We start from the raw sequence: 19,820 nt of genomic DNA, 5'->3' as shown, positions 1-19,820 counted from the left end.
TCGTGTGATGCCTTCATACTTTGATGAAGGTGAGTGAGTGAGGTAGGTTAGCTGGGTGAGCTGTAAAAGCAGATTGCAGATATTAGTGGGGCTTGAATAATTAGGTGTGCAAAAAAATACCACACGTGTATCTCCAACTTTCACACATATTGCCATTCCATGTGTCTAGAATATCTAGAATGTATTAATGGTGTGCATGTTTTTTCCTACATTGGTAATATGATGATATGATTATATATGTATTATAATGATCATTAGAATAACATTAGTTAGTAATATATGAATATGTCTATGCAATTTGTCATTAGAATAACATTAGTTAGTAATATATGAATATGTCTATGCAATTTGTAAATAAATGACATTATAATATATACACCTAAACCTATGTAGGTAGCTAATAAAGCCATCGCTCTGTAATGTTGATTATGTTGTGATTGTTGGTACTTGTAGGGTTGTGATGCTTGAACTATGGCATGATTCTGTCCTTTGAATAACTTAAAATTATAAGAGTTGAATTTAAAAAAATTAAAAGAACATAAGATTTCCTCTGTCTTCTCCATGGTTAGTGGTAGCCATAAATGCCTATTTCCTTCTAGAATGGGCTTTTGAAACTTACATGGCCACCCAAGTTGAAGCCCCAATGTTACCATGTTTTTTGCGATTTTCTCTAGTTCTAAAACAAGAGAATTAAGCCCCAAATGCCACCATGGTTTGTGATTTTTTCCCAATCTCCATATATTTTGGCATTACTCAAAGTATACAATAAACAGTAGCTACGTATGAATTTAATCATTCCATGTGGTGCCGATGCAAAGTAATTTGTCAGTGCCAATCCACATCTACCAATTGTATCTTATAAAAAGGAGAAATTGAAGCTCTTTTTTTAATTTAATAAAATATTTGTAAACTTCTAGTAATTAAATAGTGAAATGTTAGATAAGAACTACTAACTTCCAAAAAGTCGCTTTCAGCTTGATGCTTTATTTAAACAAATATATTGTACTAAAATTGGGTAATTGTACTAATAGATGTGCATAATGGCACTAGCATAGGATTATGTTTAGCCTTGGTGTAAGGAGGGGTTGCTAGAGATGATTAGTAAATGCAAAGATCAAGTGTAAGTTTTAAGTGCTACAAGTGTGAGCAGTTGCTCCTCAAATTGTTTTCCTATGCTTGTTATTATGCCTAGAATATTCATGGCCAGTGTGGTTACCAAAAGGATTAGTAAATGCAAAGATCAAGTGCAAGTTTTAAGTGCTACAAGTGTGAGCAATTGCTCCTCAAATTGTTTTCCTATGCTTGTTATTATGCCTAGAATATTCATGGCCAGTGTGGTTACCAAAAGGATTAGTAAATGCAAAGATCAAGTGTAAGTTTTAAGTGCTACAAGTGTGAGCTGTTGCTCCTCAAATTGTTTTCCTATGCTTGTTATTATGCCTAGAATATTCATGGCCAGTGTGGTGTAAGGAGGGGTTGCTAGGGATTAGTAAATGCAAAGATCAAGTGCAAGTTTTAAGTGCTACAAGTGTGAGCAGTTGCTCCTCAAATTGTTTTCCTATGCTTGTTATTATGCCTAGAATATTCATGGCTAGTGTGGTTACCAAAAGGTGTAACTTCATGCTCGCACAATGCCTAACTCACAAGAAGAGAAGGGATTGTGAGATCTAGAGGAGGTTATTGCCCACATACACTCGCAAAGGGTTATAAGGAGAAAGAGAGTGGAAACAACAACACTTAATGACCTGAGGGTGGCCAATGCTAGTTTTAAATAGCTCTTTCTCATGATATAAGCTTTCACATTCAAGACATCTAAACATTCTTTAGATTATTATAATAATTCAAGCTTATAATAATATAAGCTTTCACATTCATGACATGTAGACAGTCTTTAGATTATTATAATAATTCAAGATGCTTTTATGTACAATATAATCATGACATAGTAAAGATATCTTTAAACAAAATTAGGCCGTACTCTATGACAATATGATTGTTGATTGTGGATGTGTGTTAGTGGAGTGCTCCATGTTAGCATACGTGGTTAACATAATCTCCTTCACAAACTTATTCATGTCCCCAAGATTGGTAGAAAGTATTGAAGAAGTAAAAGAAGTTGCAAAAAGAAATTGTAGCACAGTTTAATGTCTATGTCATTTAGGGTTGGTGTTGAAGAGAAGAGTTAGTAGAAGGGGTTAGCATATTATTGGTGAGATATTTCTCATGGAATGAACTACTCATGTCTAGGCATTGATTAAGAAAATCATTAAGGTTAAAAGACTCCTTGTTGGAAGGTGATTCCTTTGGTTGTTGGAGTGATCAGTATTCGCAGTGGAAAAGAAACAATGATAAGTAGACCAAAATGGTTGGTTCAGATAGATCTTACAACAGGGTCATATTCACATGGAGCTAGCTAAAGAAGAGGGTCATTCAGGTTGTGGTATCCTTAAAGAGAAAGATATATTGAAGACAAGGTTAGAAGAATATAATGCCCCTTTCTTAAACAGGGATGTGGTATCCTTAAAGAGAAAGATAAATTGAAGACAAGGTTAGAACATAACACCTCTTTCTTAAACCGGGATGTTGGTGTGTAAGGTCCCTCCCAAGCCATGTATGTGTCTTTTAATATAGATTTCAAGGAGGAAAGAGAGTGCACTTAGAGAAGAGTGAGATAATAAGGCTAGAAACATTAGGAAAGTGATAAAAGTAAAAATATTAGCTCAAAAAATCCTAAAAGAAATAAGAAGACAAGAATAGTTCTATTAAAAATAGAACTATTCGAATTTAGGTGATAGGAGGTCGTATTTAGAGTACTTTTACATATTTAGAGTCCATGCACACTAAAAATATGAAAAGGCAATGCGTTTCTAAAGATGGCGTGTTTGCGGCTATATACATACATTTTTGCCTATCTTGTAGACCAAATATGTTCCGGTTCTTTTGAGTGGTTACATGATTATATTCTAGGTTTTTATCAAAGAGTTATGGCCAAAACAATTCGATGGTTCTGTTAAGGTCTCTACACAGGGAAACTGTAAGAATGCAGCTAGTAGCCACAAGGTGATTCTAGACGTTGAGATGCATATATCCCTTCATTCTTATCTAATCTCTTAGAAAAGAAAGCTAGCTTGCTATGACCTTTATGAGGAAGAGATTACTACGATAGCTTTTCTTTTAAAGAAAGAATATTATGTCGTAGCCCTGTAAGAGAAGGCTACTTTGCCATAGACCTTCGAAAGGGAGAAGAGTCAGAGTACGAGTAAGAGGAGATAAATCTTGGGAATAATCCAATGATTTCAATCGTAATAAGTGAAGGTATTAGAAGACTCTCTATTCTTATATATCAAGTTCTAAATCTCTTATTAATGAGTAAAGACAACGATAAACGATAAATAAGGTATATATATATTTTATTTTTTAATTATATATCATTCTTAGGGGTTGAGGTATGGCTCCGGCTTCTCTATTAATTATTAATAGTGATCTATTTGATTGATTTACTAGTTAAAGTTTTTATTCTTTTAAACAACAGCATGTCTTATTGCAATCTCAAGTTGAAATGTTAAAATCTTTATGAGAGGGTTGCTTTCTTAAGAAGGTAATGCGGATTCTAGTCCTATGGTTTAGAGTTGAGTAAATGGATTGTTATCTTGGTTAAATTAAGGTACATGTATAACTTCTCCCTGCCTTGATACTGCCTCATTCTTGTGCTTGTGTAGCCGGATGGCGGAGACGTTAGTAAGGCATGGAGTCGGCCCATGGTATCCCTCATATCATTGGGAGAATGAGGTTCACCGATTGAGGCGAGTGATTGTGATGCTGTCTAGTTCTGAGGGCCTAGGCTAGTGCGGTGAATAAGCCCACCCTAGCGCATAGACATCCCTTTGAGGGGTGAGAGGATCGAGCGACGGAGCCTGAGGGGGGCGATAGGCCAGCTTGAGAGGTGTATGGTCCCGTAGGGTTTTGTCCAACATGTAGAGGCTGGAAGGCCGAATTCTAGATCATCGGTAGTATAAAGGAAAAGAATAAGAGAGCCGGTTTGGCTTGTAATGGAATTGATTCTTGTATAAATTTTTTTTCTATAGATCTTATCTTTGGCATTATTATATTGTGAAAAGAGGCTGTTTTAACGAACCTTGTGAAAGGGTCTTAATTAAGGAACATGTTTATTTATGTCAAACAATGTGGTAGGATTAATTAGAAAAAAACTTGATGCGTGAGTAGGGTGGAAAGTGGGAGGATGGAATGCCTCGACGGCACCATCCTACAGATGGCTGGACTCGATTAGTCGGGTAGCTTTCCAATAGATTAAGTGAAAGCCCTACGCTAGATAAATAGGTTCTCGGGCAACTCTATTCTAGAAGACTAGGCCAGCGGTTGGACCTAGGGCCACCTAGGGCCAATCTTTCAAGCTACACTAAATCACAATTTTGATATTTTATGCATGCACATGTAGAGTTTGGTCCTATGACCATTCTAAAGTTTACCAACACTTGACACAAGTGAGTAGAGAATGGCCCTATCAGTATTCTGGAAAGCACAATGTGCTCTAGAATGACTAAAAGGACACTCTACCATGCACAATATGCTTTAAGATATTGGTCCTAGGGATATTCTTTCAAGCACACCACAGATGGTGTGCTTTAGAATGGCCCTAGGGCCATTCTTTCAAACAAATTGTGCTTGGACCATCTTAATGTATTCTTCATGCATGTGGAGAGATTGGCCCTAGTAGGGAGATGACATAAGGGAGTGGAGAATGGCCCTAATACCATTCTTGCACAGAGTGCTTTGGAATGGCCCTAAGGCCATTCCACCATGCACAACGTGCTAGAAATAATGGCCCTGTCCATTATAAAGAACACCATGAATGGTGGAATGGCCCTAAGGCCATTCCACCATGCACAACGTGCTAGAAATAATGGCCCTGTCCATTATAAAGAACACCATGAATGGTAGAATGGACCTGGTCCAATCTTCCAAGCCGCACTAAAGAACAATTTTGCTATTTTATGCATGCACATGTAGAGTTTGGCCCTATGACCATTTTAAACTTCACCCCAACACTTGACAAAAGAGAGTAGAGAATGGCCCTATGACTATTCTTGCAAGCATAATGTGCTCTAGAATGACCAAAAGGCCACTCTACCATCATGCACAATGTGCTTTGAGAGAATGGCCATAGGTCCATTCTAAAGTACACCATGGATGGTAGAATGGCCCTAGGGCCATTCTAAAGCACACCATGGGTGGTAAAATGGTCCCAGGGAAATTCTTCCATGGACAATCTTGATGTATTTTGCATGCATATGTCCATAATTTCCCTAGGGAGTTGATTGAAGGGAGTGGAGAATGGTCCTAGGGAGATTCTAAAGCACACCATGGATATAGTAGAAGGGCCCTAGGGCTATCCTTTCAAGCACACCATGGATGTAAAATATAACAAGATTGTCCATGGAAGAATGGCCCCTAGGTCCATTCTTGTAAGCAAAATGAGCTTGAAATAATGGCCCTAGGGCCATTCTTTAAAGCAAACCATGGATGGTAGAATTGTCCTAGGGCCATTATTTCCAAAACAACATGGATGGTGTGCTTTAGAATGGGCATAGGGCCATTCTTTCAAGCACACTATGCATACAAGAATGGACCTAGGGCCATTTTTCCATGGAAAATCTTGATGTATTTTGCATGCATGTGTAGAGATTCTCCTTAGGGTGTTGACACAAGGGAGCGGAGAATGGCCCTAGAACCATTCTTCCAAGCACAATGTGCTTTGGATGAATGGGCCTAGGGCCATTCTAAAGCACACTCCCTAGGGCATTCTTTCAAGCACACCATGGATTTAAAATACATCAAGATTGTCCATGGAAGAATGGCCCTAGGGATATTCTTGTAAGCAAAATGAGCTTAAAAGAATGGTTCTAGGGCCATTCTAAAGCACATCATGGATGGTAGAATGGCCCTAGGGCCATTCTTTTAAGAACAACATGCATGGTGTCCTTTAGAATGGCCATAGGACCATTCTTTCAAGCACATTGGGCTTACAAGAATGGCCCTAGGGCCATTCTTCCATGAACCAGCTTGATGTATTTTGCATGCATGTGTAGAGATTGGCCCTAGGGAGTTGACACAAGGGATTGGAGAATGGTCCTGGGACCATTCTTGCAAGAAAAATGTGCTTTGGAATGGACCTATGCACTATGCACAATGTGCTAGAAATAATGGCCCTAGGGCCATTCTAAAGAACACAATGGATGGTCCAATATTTATAGACACACTAAAGTAGAGTTTTGATATTTTATGCATGGACATGTAGAGTTTGGCCCTATGACCATTCCAAAGTTCACTAACAGTTAACACAAGAGAGTAGAGAATGGCCATATAGCTATTCTTGTAAGCACAATGTGCTCTAGAATAATCAAAGGGCATTCTACCATGCACAATGTGCTTTGAGAGAATGACCCTAGGGCCATTATTTTAAGCACACCATGGATGCTGTTCTTTAGAATGGCCCTAGGGCTATTCTTGCAAGCACATTGTGCTTACAAGAATGTACCTAGGGCAATTCTTCCATGGACAATATTGATAGAAGCGAGTGGAGAATGTCCCTATAGCGTTTACAGAAGCGAGTGGAGATTGGCCCCAGGGCCATTCTAAAGCACACCATAGATGGTAGAATGACCCTAGGGCCATTTTTTCAAGTACACAATTGATGCAAAATAACTCAAGCTTGTCCATGGACAAATGGCCCTAGGGCCATTCTTATTAGCACAATGAGCTTGAAAGATTGGCCCTAGGGCCATTCTTATTAGCACAATGAGCTTGAAAGATTGGCCCTACGACCATTCTAAAGCACACCATCGATGGTAGAATGGCACTAGGGCTATTTTTTCAAGCACACCAAGGATGATGTGCTTTAGAATGGCCCTAGGGACATTCTTCCATGGACAATCTTGATGTATTTTGAATGCATGTGTAGAGATTGGCCCTAGGGAGTTGACACAAGGGAGTGGAGAATGGCCCTAAGACCATTCTTGTTGCAAGCACAATGTGCTTGAAAGAATGGCCCTAGGGCAATTCTAAAAAAAGCCACGAATGGTAGAATTTCAAGCACATTGTGCCTAGTAGAATGGCCATGGAGCCATCTTAAACACATTGTCGAAAGTAGAATGGCCGTAGGGCCATTCTTTCAAGCACATTGTGTAGGTGGAATGGCAATGGGACCATTTTAAAATTCACCACCATCAATTGACATAAGGGATTAGAGAATGGCCCTAGGGATTGACATCCACATCTAGAGATTGACCGGAGGACCATTCTAAAACTTACCAATAGTTGACACAAGGGTGTGGAGAATGGAGCTAGGACCATTCTTGCAACTCTTAATATTTTAATATTTTAGGCATGAACATGTAGAGATTGGCCCACAAGGACCATTCTAAATTTACTAATGGTTGACAAAAGGGAGTGGAGAATGGCCAGGCTATGAGTATTCTTGCAAGCACAATGTGCTCTAGAATGACCAAAAGGCCATTCTACCATGCACAATGTGCTTTGAGAGAAAGGCCCTAGGGCCATTCTTTCAAGAACACCATGGATGGTGTGCTTTAGAATGGCCCTAGGGCCATTCTTTCAAACACATTGTGCTTACAAGAATAGCCCTAGGGCTATTCTTGCTGCTGCATGGACAATCTTGATGTAATTTGATTTCATATGTAGAGATTGCCCCTAGGGTGTTGACACAAGGGAGTGGAGAATGGCCCTAGGGCCATTCTAAAGCACACCATGGAATGGTAGAATGACCCTAGGGCCATTCTTTCAAGCACACCATGGATGCAAAATAGAATAAGATTTTCCATGGAAGAATGGCCCTAGGGCCATTCTAAAGCACACCATGGATGGTAGAATAGCCCTAGGGCCATCCTTTTAAGAACACCATGGATGGTAGAATGGCCCTAGGGCCATCTTTTTAAGAACACCATGGATGGTGTGCTTTAGAATGACCATAGGGTCATTCTTTTTCAAGCACATTGTAAGATTGCTCCCCAGCCTCTCAAGATGTCCAACATCTTCCCCTGTAATCAATCCCCTCTTCAGAAATATAAAAGATCTTGTCTCTGCCTATTTTGACATAGAGAGAGAAAATATTCTAGAGAGAGAATATTTAGATTCTGAATATTTTTAGATAGAAAAATTTCTCATATTATTAAAATGAATTCCCCTGAAATAGAAATTCAAAAAGAACTTTCCAATGTGCAATTGGAATTTATTGGAAATGGGTATAAAGGATCTTAGCCTAAGGGTTTAGATTTTCAGAAATTTTTGGATTATGGTCCAATTAAGGTTCCTATGGGCCAATAGCATCAATCCATGTGTAGGGAGGAGATAAATCCAATTTGTAAAAGAAGATACCCAAAAATGAGTAAATGCTCACATAAGATGAAGAGTTGACTATGTACAAGGTTTATTAGTAAGAAACTATGAGCAATATTAAAAATATGAGATATTTTGGGTATCCAAAAACGAGTAAATGCTCACATAATATGAAGAGTTGAAAATGTACAAGGTTTATTAGTAAAAAACTATGAGCAATATTAAAAATATGAGATATTTTGGGTATCCAAAAATGAGTAAATGCTCACATAAGATGAAGAGTTGAAAATGTACAAGGTTTATTAGTAAAAAACTATGAGTAATATTAAAAATATGAGATATTTTGGATATAATGATTCTATTTTGAAACATATGTAAGGAAGGGGAGTCCATTAAAGGAGGTGCATATTTCACATGCTTGAATGAATTTTAAACTCATAAAAATTGAGATATTTCATCTCTCCTCTCTCCTAATTCAAGTCTAGTTGCAAAAAGTTAGCTCAACTGACCTAAAAATGGTCAAAAATTGACCAAACTGAGTTGGAAAATTCTAGAATCAGTTTGTTTGGTTAGGATCTCACTTTTTCCTATAAATAGAGGCCTTCCTCTTTGTTGAAACTCAACAATGTTTAATGCATTGTTACTCTACTCCACCTAAGCCAAGAACTGTGAATTCAATAATAATTCACTAGTTTTTGACACTTCCCTCTTTCTTCAATCCCCATTGGTGGCTCCATCAACATACTAAACCAATTGATTGGTTGGGGGCCTCTACCGTGAACAAAGAATCAAGTAATTTGTAAGGTAAATGGTGAATTTTGATTCTTTTCTATAATTTCTCAATGTTTCTCTCTTCTCAACCTCTCTCAAGCTTGAGAAGCTTAATTGGAATGGTTTTTGAATGCTATTGAAGTTAATTGATGAATGGTAGTGAAGAGTTACATAATTTGATGAATGCTATTGAAGTTAATTGATTAATGATAGTTAAGAATTACATAAATTTCCATTTATGCTTAATTCTAATGGTTTTTATGTAATTTCTCTCTCTCACTCAAGAAATGGTCATACTCATGACCCATTCTCAATCCAAATGAAGCTTTTCATAAAGCTTTTCCTTAATCCAAGATTAATCTATGCTTGAGGCCAAATTAATGGCTTTTTTCTATGCTTTTAGTTTATGTATTTCATGAATATTGATGATTCAATCCATTATGGATTAATGATCCAATTAGGGATCATTCTATTTATTTCCTTGATGATAAGCTTTATCCCTTAGAAAAATTGAGATTTATCAGTCGGAGCTATGGCAAAATTTTTATAAAAATTATGCATAAAATAATTTCATTCAAAGCATGAAAAGAGGACTTCCTACCATATTCTAGGAATTATCATCCTAGATTAATTGAAAGATATTCATAGAAAAATTGATTTTTATATTATGCATAATTGATTTTCATGCATAGAGGTATGCATAAAAGATTATTATTTTAACATAAAAGTGTTACTTTTATCATAATTGGATTTCATGCATAGAGGTATGCATAAAAGTTGATTATTTTATTATAAAAGTGTTACTTTTATCACAATTGAATTTCATGCATAGAGGTATGCATAAAAGTTGATTATTTTATTATAAAAGTGTTACTTATATCACAATTGAATTTCATGCATAGAAGTATGCATAAGAGTTGATTATTTTATCATAAAAGTGTTACTTTCATCATATTTGGATTTCATGCATAGAAGTATGCATAAAAGATATTCTTTTTATACTAAAAGTGTGATTTTCATCATAAAGGGATTTTATGCATAACTTAGATGCATATAAGAGAAATTCTTTTATTCTAAAAGAGTAATTCCTACCAAATTGAATTTATGCATAGGAAGATGCATAAAAGATTGATTCAAAAGTGTCATTCTCATCTAAATTGAATTTATGCATAGGAAGATGCATAAAAGATTGAATTTTAATTCAAAAGTGTTATTTTCATTTAAAATGAATTTATGCATAGGAAGATGCATAAAAGATTGATTTTTACTTGGAAAGTATTAATCTCCTTAAATGGAATTTATGCATAAATAAATGTGTAAAGAAATCTTATATCAAATATAAGAATTCTCTTGTATTCTATAAATAGATATGAGATGTGATAGGATGTGATAAGAGGTGTATAAGATGTGATAAGAGGTGATAAGATGCTTATGAAATAAGTTAGCAAGTGACAAGATGAATTAAGATGTGATAAGATGTGTATGAGATGAGGTAAGAAGTGTATGTGATAGGATAAGATGTATATGGGTCGTGATAGGGCAAGAATGGATGTGATGTAAAAGATTAGATGTGAAGGCATATGGGGATATATGAATGGGATTGTGGAAATGGATGTATGTATGTGGATGTGTGAATGTGGAGATGGGAGTGTGGATGTATGAATGTGAAAATGGATGTATGCATGAAGATGTATATGCGTAGATGTGAATGTGGATGTAGATGTGGATGTATGTATGTGTGTGGATGTATAGATGTGGATGGGAATGCGGATGTGGATGTATGTATGTATGTGGATGTAGATGCGAATGTATAGATGTGAATGGGAATGTGGATGTGGATGTGGATGTGGATATATGAATGAGGACGTGATAATGGATGTATGCATGTAGATGTGGATATATGGATGTGAATGTGAATGTGGATGTGGATGTGGATGTGGATGTATGGATGTAGATACGGATGTGGATGTATGTATGTATGTGGATGTAGATGTGGATGTATAGATGTGAATGGGAATGTGGATGTGGATGTATGAATGTGAATGTGGATGTGGATGTGGATGTATGGATGTGGATATGGATGTGTATGTATGAATGTGGATATGGGATGTGGATGTATAAATGAAGATGTGAAAATGGATGTATGCAAGTAGATGTGGATGTGGATGTATGCATGTAGATGTGAATGTATGCATATAAATGTAGATGTATGGATGTGAATGTACATGTAGATGTGGATGTATGAAATTGGATGTGAATGTATGCATATAGATGTGGATGTGTATGTGTGGATGTGGATGTATGTATGTGGATGTGAAAATGGATGCATGGATGTAGATGTGGATGTATGGATGTGAATGTGGATGTGGATGTGGATATATGTATGGATGTGAATATATGATATGTGATGTGAAGGAATCTGAAGTGACGAGATGGAAAATGATGTGATTGGATGAGTACACATATAAAAGGAATGTGGAATAAGTAAAGTGGATTGATGAGGGATAATGTGGAAAAATGAGAGTTAATATAGAAATTGTATTTGTAAACTGTTTGTAAATGGCTATTTTATGTCAAGAATGCTGGGGAAGCATTTTGACCGTCTTATGATTAAGGTCGTGGAGACCTAACTGATAAAGTTGCAATTGCTGACGGAGAGTCAATGGAGGACGTCTCGCGTAGCAAAGTCGACCGAGGTCTTGACCAGCCTCGGTTCGATTAAAATGGTGAGCTTCTGGTACGGTGGATGAGGGACCAAGGAAGCGGCCTATGAGTGAAGCGCTAGGTCACCTGCGAAGGATCCTAGAGGGTGCTGACCATACGGTGCTCGAGCTCTGGGTCGCCTAGGATACCCACACGTGCGTCGAGGAAGATATTGGAACAAGGAGTAAGAGTTGTTTTCTAAAACCGGGCATGGATCTGGTTGATTGACCTTGCTGGTCTTCAATGGATGAATCCATGGCTCTTTATATGGATTTGTTTGGTTGATCTTGCTAATCTTCAACGAGAGTCCATCTTGATTTTTATAAGTGATTATATTGCCGAGTATTATGGGCTAGGAACTATTGAAAAGGTCCCTGAGTGGACAGGTGGTGAGCGTTCTGGTTGCCAATGATGCCATAGATACTCTGATGAAGGAATGATGGGAAGTTAAGAAACAACCGGATAATTTGGAAGATTGTGATCAGTGATACTACGGTTCATTAAAGGATTGTTTTAAAACTGGTTGAATCTGTGAAAAAGGCAATTTCATATTGGGTGTGTAAGTGATGTGACTAGTTTTATTTTTGCATAAACATCCGGCTAGGGGGCCTGGGAACTCTTTTCCCTGGTACCCGGGACAAAAATCAAATTCTAAATTGGATCCCATCACTACAGTGGTTGGGAGGTTGGCTAACCCATGGGACTGGGATGGGGTTAGGCTGGACTGATGGATCCGTAAATTGAGACTCAATTTCTGTTATTACGATAGATGAAGTAAGTCCCGGATAGTAATTGTTCTATGGATAGGAATCAACGGCTGTGCCTCTTGATGGGAAAAAAAGTATTTATCCCAATGATCCAAGTGCAAGTTTCTTCCTTGATCTGACCGAGTATCTTTATAGGTGCAGTCGGATCAGTTTGATCTAATGGTCTTGACTACGTTAGAGTAAAAAGTTATCCAGGTGGAATTGCCTGTGCTTTCCGGGTAAAGGAAGTTTTTTCGGGTTTGGTTTTGGTTAAACCGACGGATTAGTCTCTTGTCCGGATATCCGTGGGCGAGGCCTCGAGTGTGGGACCCTGCCCCTCGCAAGATGTGCTACTTCCGCTGCTAGCATCCGAATCCATTGCGCGGTGGGAACAGGGATCTCACAGTTGGTATCAGAGCTTTTTGGTTAATGAGGATCAACCGAGAAGCCAAATATATCAAAAATTTATCAAGAATAAAAAAGGTTGTAATTGTGTGATATAATTCATACAAATTGATATTCAATCTGAAAATTCATAAATTAGTAATTGGGTCTTCAAATGGAAGTACTGCAATTGTATGGAACCCTGACTTGCTTGAGGCCTAGACATGATGGTATTTACCTTATAGTTTCAAGTATTATGACGACCCGTATACCGTGGGCGAGGCCCCGAGTGTGGGACCCTGCCCCTCGCAAGATGTGCTACTTCCGCTGCTAGCATCCGAATCCATTGCGCGGTGGGAACAGGGATCTCACAGTTGGTATCAGAGCTTTTTGGTTAATGAGGATCAACCGAGAAGCCAAATATATCAAAAATTTATCAAGAATAAAAAAGGTTGTAATTGTGTGATATAATTCATACAAATTGATATTCAATCTGAAAATTCATAAATTAGTAATTGGGTCTTCAAATGGAAGTACTGCAATTGTATGGAACCCTGACTTGCTTGAGGCCTAGACATGATGGTATTTACCTTATAGTTTCAAGTATTATGACAACCCGTATATACCGAGGGTATAACTGCAGCTCTTTACCAGCAGATTATACGAGTAAATCTAAGACTTAAAATTGTAAGCGTTAATGTTATCTAGATGATGATTTCGAATGTGGTTGATATGATTTTAATTTTGTTTGAGAACTAATGAATTGATTTGGATTCTGATTGAAAAATGATGATTTCTGAAATTTAGTTAAAATATAATAACTTGAGCAAAACCACAATGAGGATGAATGGGACGAGTCCCTGTGATGATAAATGATGATAATGATTTCAGCAAATCACTATGAGATTAGTGGATTGTGCTGTCAAATTGCTACTGTTAATACTTGACACGGATGATCAAATTAAGGGATGTCAAATTGAGAACTTACTTAACTGAAATTCCCGTGGAGGAATGTTCAGAAGGAAATTTTTCGGTCTAATGGACCATTATCGTGTTAAAGATATGAATGATATGATCTGAATGAATTTTTATTTAATGATGAGTTCTATATAAGGGATAATTATCCCTGTATTCTGTTGGGTTGACCTGAATATAAGGAATCCCAGAATAAATTGGATCTTAAGAAAATGAGTTGTCCTCTACTTGCGAGATGAGGACATCTCGCACTTTTTAAGTGGGGTAGAATGTAAGATTCCCCCCCAGCCTTCAAGGTATGCAGGAGTAAGAATCTCCCTTTTTGATCTTATAATTATTCCCTCTCTAAAATAAAAGAAAGATTCTGTTTAAAAAAGGAAGACCCTTTCCCTAGAATACTTCTCAGGAGTCCCACCTATTTTAAGGATTCAGAACAATGAGTTCAGAAGTGAAAATCGGTGTTTTGGATATCAAGGTTTTGGTCTTCATTCGAGTACGGCCCAAAAGAAGTTCTTTATCTCTTAGGAAGTATAAGAAATTATCCCCTAGATATTGTGGGCCTTATCTGAATTCAAAGAAAGTAGGTGACTTAGCCTACGAGCTTCTTTTATCTCCTCATCTCAAAGTTCATAATGTATGTCATGTAAGCCTTCTATAGAAATATATGCCAAAACCAAATCATGGAAAGACGGTAAAACTTCAGTGGCAAGATACCCCGTTGGCTTCTAGGTTACGCTAGTTCCTTCTTTATATAAGTCGTCACTCTTACTTGTCGCTCGCAGTAATCTTACTTCCATCGATCTCCTTTCTTTCTTAATCTCCTTTATGGCTTGGCAGCAGGAATTGGTTTTATCCATGATGATTTCTCACCTTCAAGATGCAAGTGAGTCTGTGAAGAAGGATTTTATAGAACTGTATGAGCGCTCACTTTTCCCTCACTTGGGAACTTCTGTAGCTCAGACCAAATGGCGGACCTATCAAGACATAACTAGGGTAACACCGTGGGGTCAACAGCACTTTCGTAACAATGTTCGCTTGGCTATGGTTATTGAAGCTTTGGGTTTGGGACCCCGATACTACTGCGTGATGAGATCAAGGCATGTTGGGTTTTCTGAGCGGGTCTTCTTACTGGCATGTTTTCTTCCTCATCAGAAGATATGTCTTTATCCCGTTTTTGGCTTGCCTCTCAAAGGTCCTTTTAATAGGTCACCTCATACCAGTGAGATAGGTGCGGCAATAACCAGCCGAATTATTCCCATAGATGAATTACCTTATACGTGTGCAGCTTGTGAGTGTTGCTTTTGTGACCATATAATGGACGGGCTTATGGAAGTGTAAAAAAGTTCTTCTATCTTTACTGTATATGTTTCAAGAATGAATAAAGTTGAAATCTTTGTTCTTGTCTTGAGTCTTGCTCTCTTTGAGACTTTTCTTGGTGGTTAATCTTAATTAAAATTTTTCTCTCAGTCTCATATTTGTGCATCTTGCAAAATTACCCCCAGTTTGCGAGATGAGGACATCTCGCGTTTTTCAAGTGGGAGAGAATGTAAGATTCCTCCCCAGCCTCTCAAGATGTCCAGTATCTTCCCCTGTAATCAATCCCCTGTTTAGAAATATAAAAGATCTTGTCTTTGCCTATTTTGACATAGAGAGAGAAAATATTATAGAGAGAGAATATTCAGATTCTGAATATTTTTAGATAGAAAAATTTCTCATATTATTAAAATGAATTTTCCTGAAATAGAAATTTAAAAAGAACTTTCCAATGTGCAATTGGAATTTATTGGAAATGGGTATAAAGGACCTTAGCCTAAGGGTTTAGATTTTCAGAAATTTTTGGATTATGGTCCAATTAAGGTTCCTATGGGCCAATAGCATCAATCCATGTGTAGGGAGGAGATAAATCCAATTTGTAAAAGAAGATACCCAAAAATGAGTAAATGCTCACATAAGATGAAGAGTTGACTATGTACAAGGTTTATTAGTAAGAAACTATGAGCAATATTAAAAATATGAGATATTTTGGGTATCCAAAAATGAGTAAATGCTCACATAAGATGAAGAGTTGAAAATGTACAAGGTTTATTAGTAAAAAACTATGAGCAATATTAAAAATATGAGATATTTTGGGTATCCAAAAATGAGTAAATGCTCACATAAGATGAAGAGTTGAAAATGTACAAGGTTTATTAGTAAAAAACTATGAGCAATATTAAAAATACGAGATATTTTGGGTATAATGATTCCATTTTGACACATATGTAAGGAAGGGGAGTCCATTAAAGGAGATGCATATTTCACATGCTTGAATGAATTTTAAACTCATAAAAATTGAGATATTTCATCTCTCCTCTCTCCTAATTCAAGTCTAGTTGCAAAAAGTTAGCTCAACTGACCTAAAAATGGTCAAAAATTGACCAAACTGAGTTGGAAAATTTTAGAATCAGTTTGTTTGGTTAGGAGCTTACTTTTTCCTATAAATAGAGGCCTTCCCCTTTGTTGAAACTCAACAATGTTTAATGCATTGTTACTCTACTCCACCTAAGCCAAGAACTGTGAATTCAATAATAATTCACTAGTTTTTGACACTTCCCTCTTTCTTCAATCCCCATTGGTGGCTCCATCAACATACTAAACCAATTGATTGGTTGGGGGCCTCTACCGTGAACAAAGAATCAAGTAATTTGTAAGGTAAATGGTGAATTTTGATTCTTTTCTATAATTTCTCAATGTTTCTCTCTTCTCAACCTCTCTCAAGCTTGAGAAGCTTAATTGGAATGGTTTTTGAATGCTATTGAAGTTAATTGATGAATGGTAGTGAAGAGTTACATAATTTGATGAATGCTATTGAAGTTAATTGATTAATGATAGTTAAGAATTACATAAATTTCCATTTATGCTTAATTCTAATGGTTTTTATGTAATTTCTCTCTCTCACTCAAGAAATGGTCATACTCATGACCCATTCTCAATCCAAATGAAGCTTTTCATAAAGCTTTTCCTTAATCCAAGATTAATCTATGCTTGAGGCCAAATTAATGGCTTTTTTTTATGCTTTTAGTTTATGTATTTCATGAATATTGATGATTTAATCCATTATGGATTAATGATCCAATTAGGGATCATTCTATTTATTTCCTTGATGATAAGCTTTATCCCTTAGAAAAATTGAGATTTATCAGTCGGAGCTATGGCAAAATTTTTATAAAAATTATGCATAAAATAATTTCATTCAAAGCATGAAAAGAGGACTTCCTACCATATTCTAGGAATTATCATCCTAGATTAATTGAAAGATATTCATTGTAATCATAGAGAAATTGATTTTTATATTATGCATAATTGATTTTCATGCATAGAGGTATGCATAAAAGATTATTATTTTAACATAAAAGTGTTACTTTTATCATATTTGGATTTCATGCATAGAGGTATGGATAAAAGATTATTATTTTAACATAAAAGTGTTACTTTTATCATATTTGGATTTCATGCATAGAGGTATACAAAAAAGATTATTACTTTAATGTAAAAGTGTTACTTTTATCATTATTTGAAATTCATGCATAGAGGTATGCATAAAAGTTGATTATTTTATTATAAAAGTGTTACTTTTATCATATTTTAGTTTCATGCATAGAGGTATGCATAAAAGAAAATTTTTATACTAAAAGTGTGATTTTCAGCATAAATGGATTTTATGCATAAGTTAGATGCATAAGAGAAATTCTTTTATTCTAAAAGAGTAATTGCTACTAAATTGAATTTACGCATAGGAAGATGCATAAAAGATTGATTTTAATGCAAAAGTGTCATTCTCATTTAAAATGAATTTATGCATAGGAAGATGCATAAAAGATGGATTTTTAATCTGAGAGTGTTAGTCTCCTTAAATGGAATTTATGCATAAATAGATGTGTAAAGGAATCTTATATCAAATATAAGAACTCTCTTGTATTCTATAAATAGGTATGAGATGTGATAGGAAGTGATAAGAGGTGTATGAGGTGTGATAAGATGTGATAAGATGCACATGAGATGAGTTAGGATGTGATAAGATGAGTTAAGATGTGATAAGATGTGTATGGGATGAGGTAAGAAGTGTATGTGATGGGATAGATGTATATGGGTTGTAATAGGGTGAGAATGGATGTGATGATAAAATAATAGATGTGAAGGCATATATGATTATATGAATGGGGAATGTGGATGTAGATGTATGTATGTGGATGGGTAGGTATGGATGTGAATGTGGATGTGTATGTGTGGATGTAAGAATATAGATGTGGATGCATGAATGTGGATGTATGGATGTGAATGTGGATGTGAATGTGTATGTATGGATGTATGCATGTAGATGTGGATGTATGAATGTGGATGTGGATGTATGCATGTAGATGTGAATGTATGCATATAAATGTAGATGTATGGATGTGAATGTACATGTAGATGTGGATGTATGAAATTGGATGTGAATGTATGCATATAGATGTGGATGTGTATGTGTGGATGTGGATGTATGTATGTGGATTTGAAAATGGATGCATGGATGTAGATGTGGATGTATGGATGTGGATGTGGATGTGGATGTGGATGTGGATATATGTATGGATGTGAATATATGATATGTGATGTGAAGGAATCTGAAGTGACGAGATGGAAAATGATGTGATTGGATGAGTACACATATAAAAGGAATGTGGAATAAGTAAAGTGGATTGATAAGGGATAATGTGGAAAAATGAGAGTTAATATAGAAATTGTATTTGTAAACTGTTTGTAAATGGCTGTTTTATGTCAAGAATGCTGGGGAAGCATTTTGACCGTCTTGTGATTAAGGTCGTGGAGACCTAACTGATAAAGTTGCAACTGCTGACGGAGAGTCAATGGAGGACGTCTCGCGTAGCAAAGTCGGCCGAGGTCTTGACCAACCTCGGTTCGATTAAAATGGTGAGCTTCCGGTACGGTGGATGAGGGACCAAGGAAGCGGCCTATGAGTGAAGCGCTAGGTCACCTGCGAAGGATCCTAGAGGGTGCTGACCATACGATGCTCGGGCTCTGGGTCGCCTAGGATACCCACACGTGCGTCGAGGAAGATATTGGAACAAGGAGTAAGAGTTGTTTTCTAAAACCGGGCATGGATCTGGTTGATTGACCTTGCTGGTCTTCAATGGATGAGTCCATGGCTCTTTATATGGATCTCTTGGTTGATCTTGCTGATCTTCAACGAGAGTCCATCTTGATTTTTATAAGTGATTATATTGCCGAGTATTATGGGCTAGGAACTATTGAAAAGGCCCCTGAGTGGACAGGTGGTGAGCGTTCTGGTTGCCAATCATGCCATAGATACTCCGATGAAGGAATGATGGGAAGTTGAGAATCAACCGGATAATTTGGAAGATTGTGATCAGTGATACTATGGATCATTAAAGGATTTTTTTAAAGTTAGCTGATGCTAAGAAAAAGGCAATTTCATATTGGGTGTGTAAGTTGTGTGACTAGTTTTATGTTTGCGTGAACTTCCAGCTAGGGGGCCTTGGAACTCTTTTCCTTGGTACCCGGGATAAAACCTAACCAAATTCTTAATTGGATCCCATCACTACAGTGGTTGGGTGGTTGGCTAACCCATGGGACTGGATGGGGTTAGGCTAGACTGATGGATCCGTAAATCGAGACTCAATTTCTGTTATTACGATAGATGAAGTAAGTCCTGGATAGTAATTGTTCTATGGATAGGAATCAACGGCTGTGCCTCTTGATGGGGAAAAAAGCGTTGATCCCAATGATCCAAGTGTAAGTTTCTTCCTTGATCTGATCGAATATCTTTATAGGTGCAGTCGGATCAGTTTGATCTAATGGTCTTGACTA

This window comes from Cibotium barometz, chromosome 23 (genome assembly GCF_041138505.1).
Source record: "Cibotium barometz isolate CiBa-2024 chromosome 23, ASM4113850v1, whole genome shotgun sequence".
Classification (NCBI taxonomy): domain Eukaryota; kingdom Viridiplantae; phylum Streptophyta; class Polypodiopsida; order Cyatheales; family Cibotiaceae; genus Cibotium; species Cibotium barometz.
Note: the sequence above shows the minus strand (reverse complement) of the source record.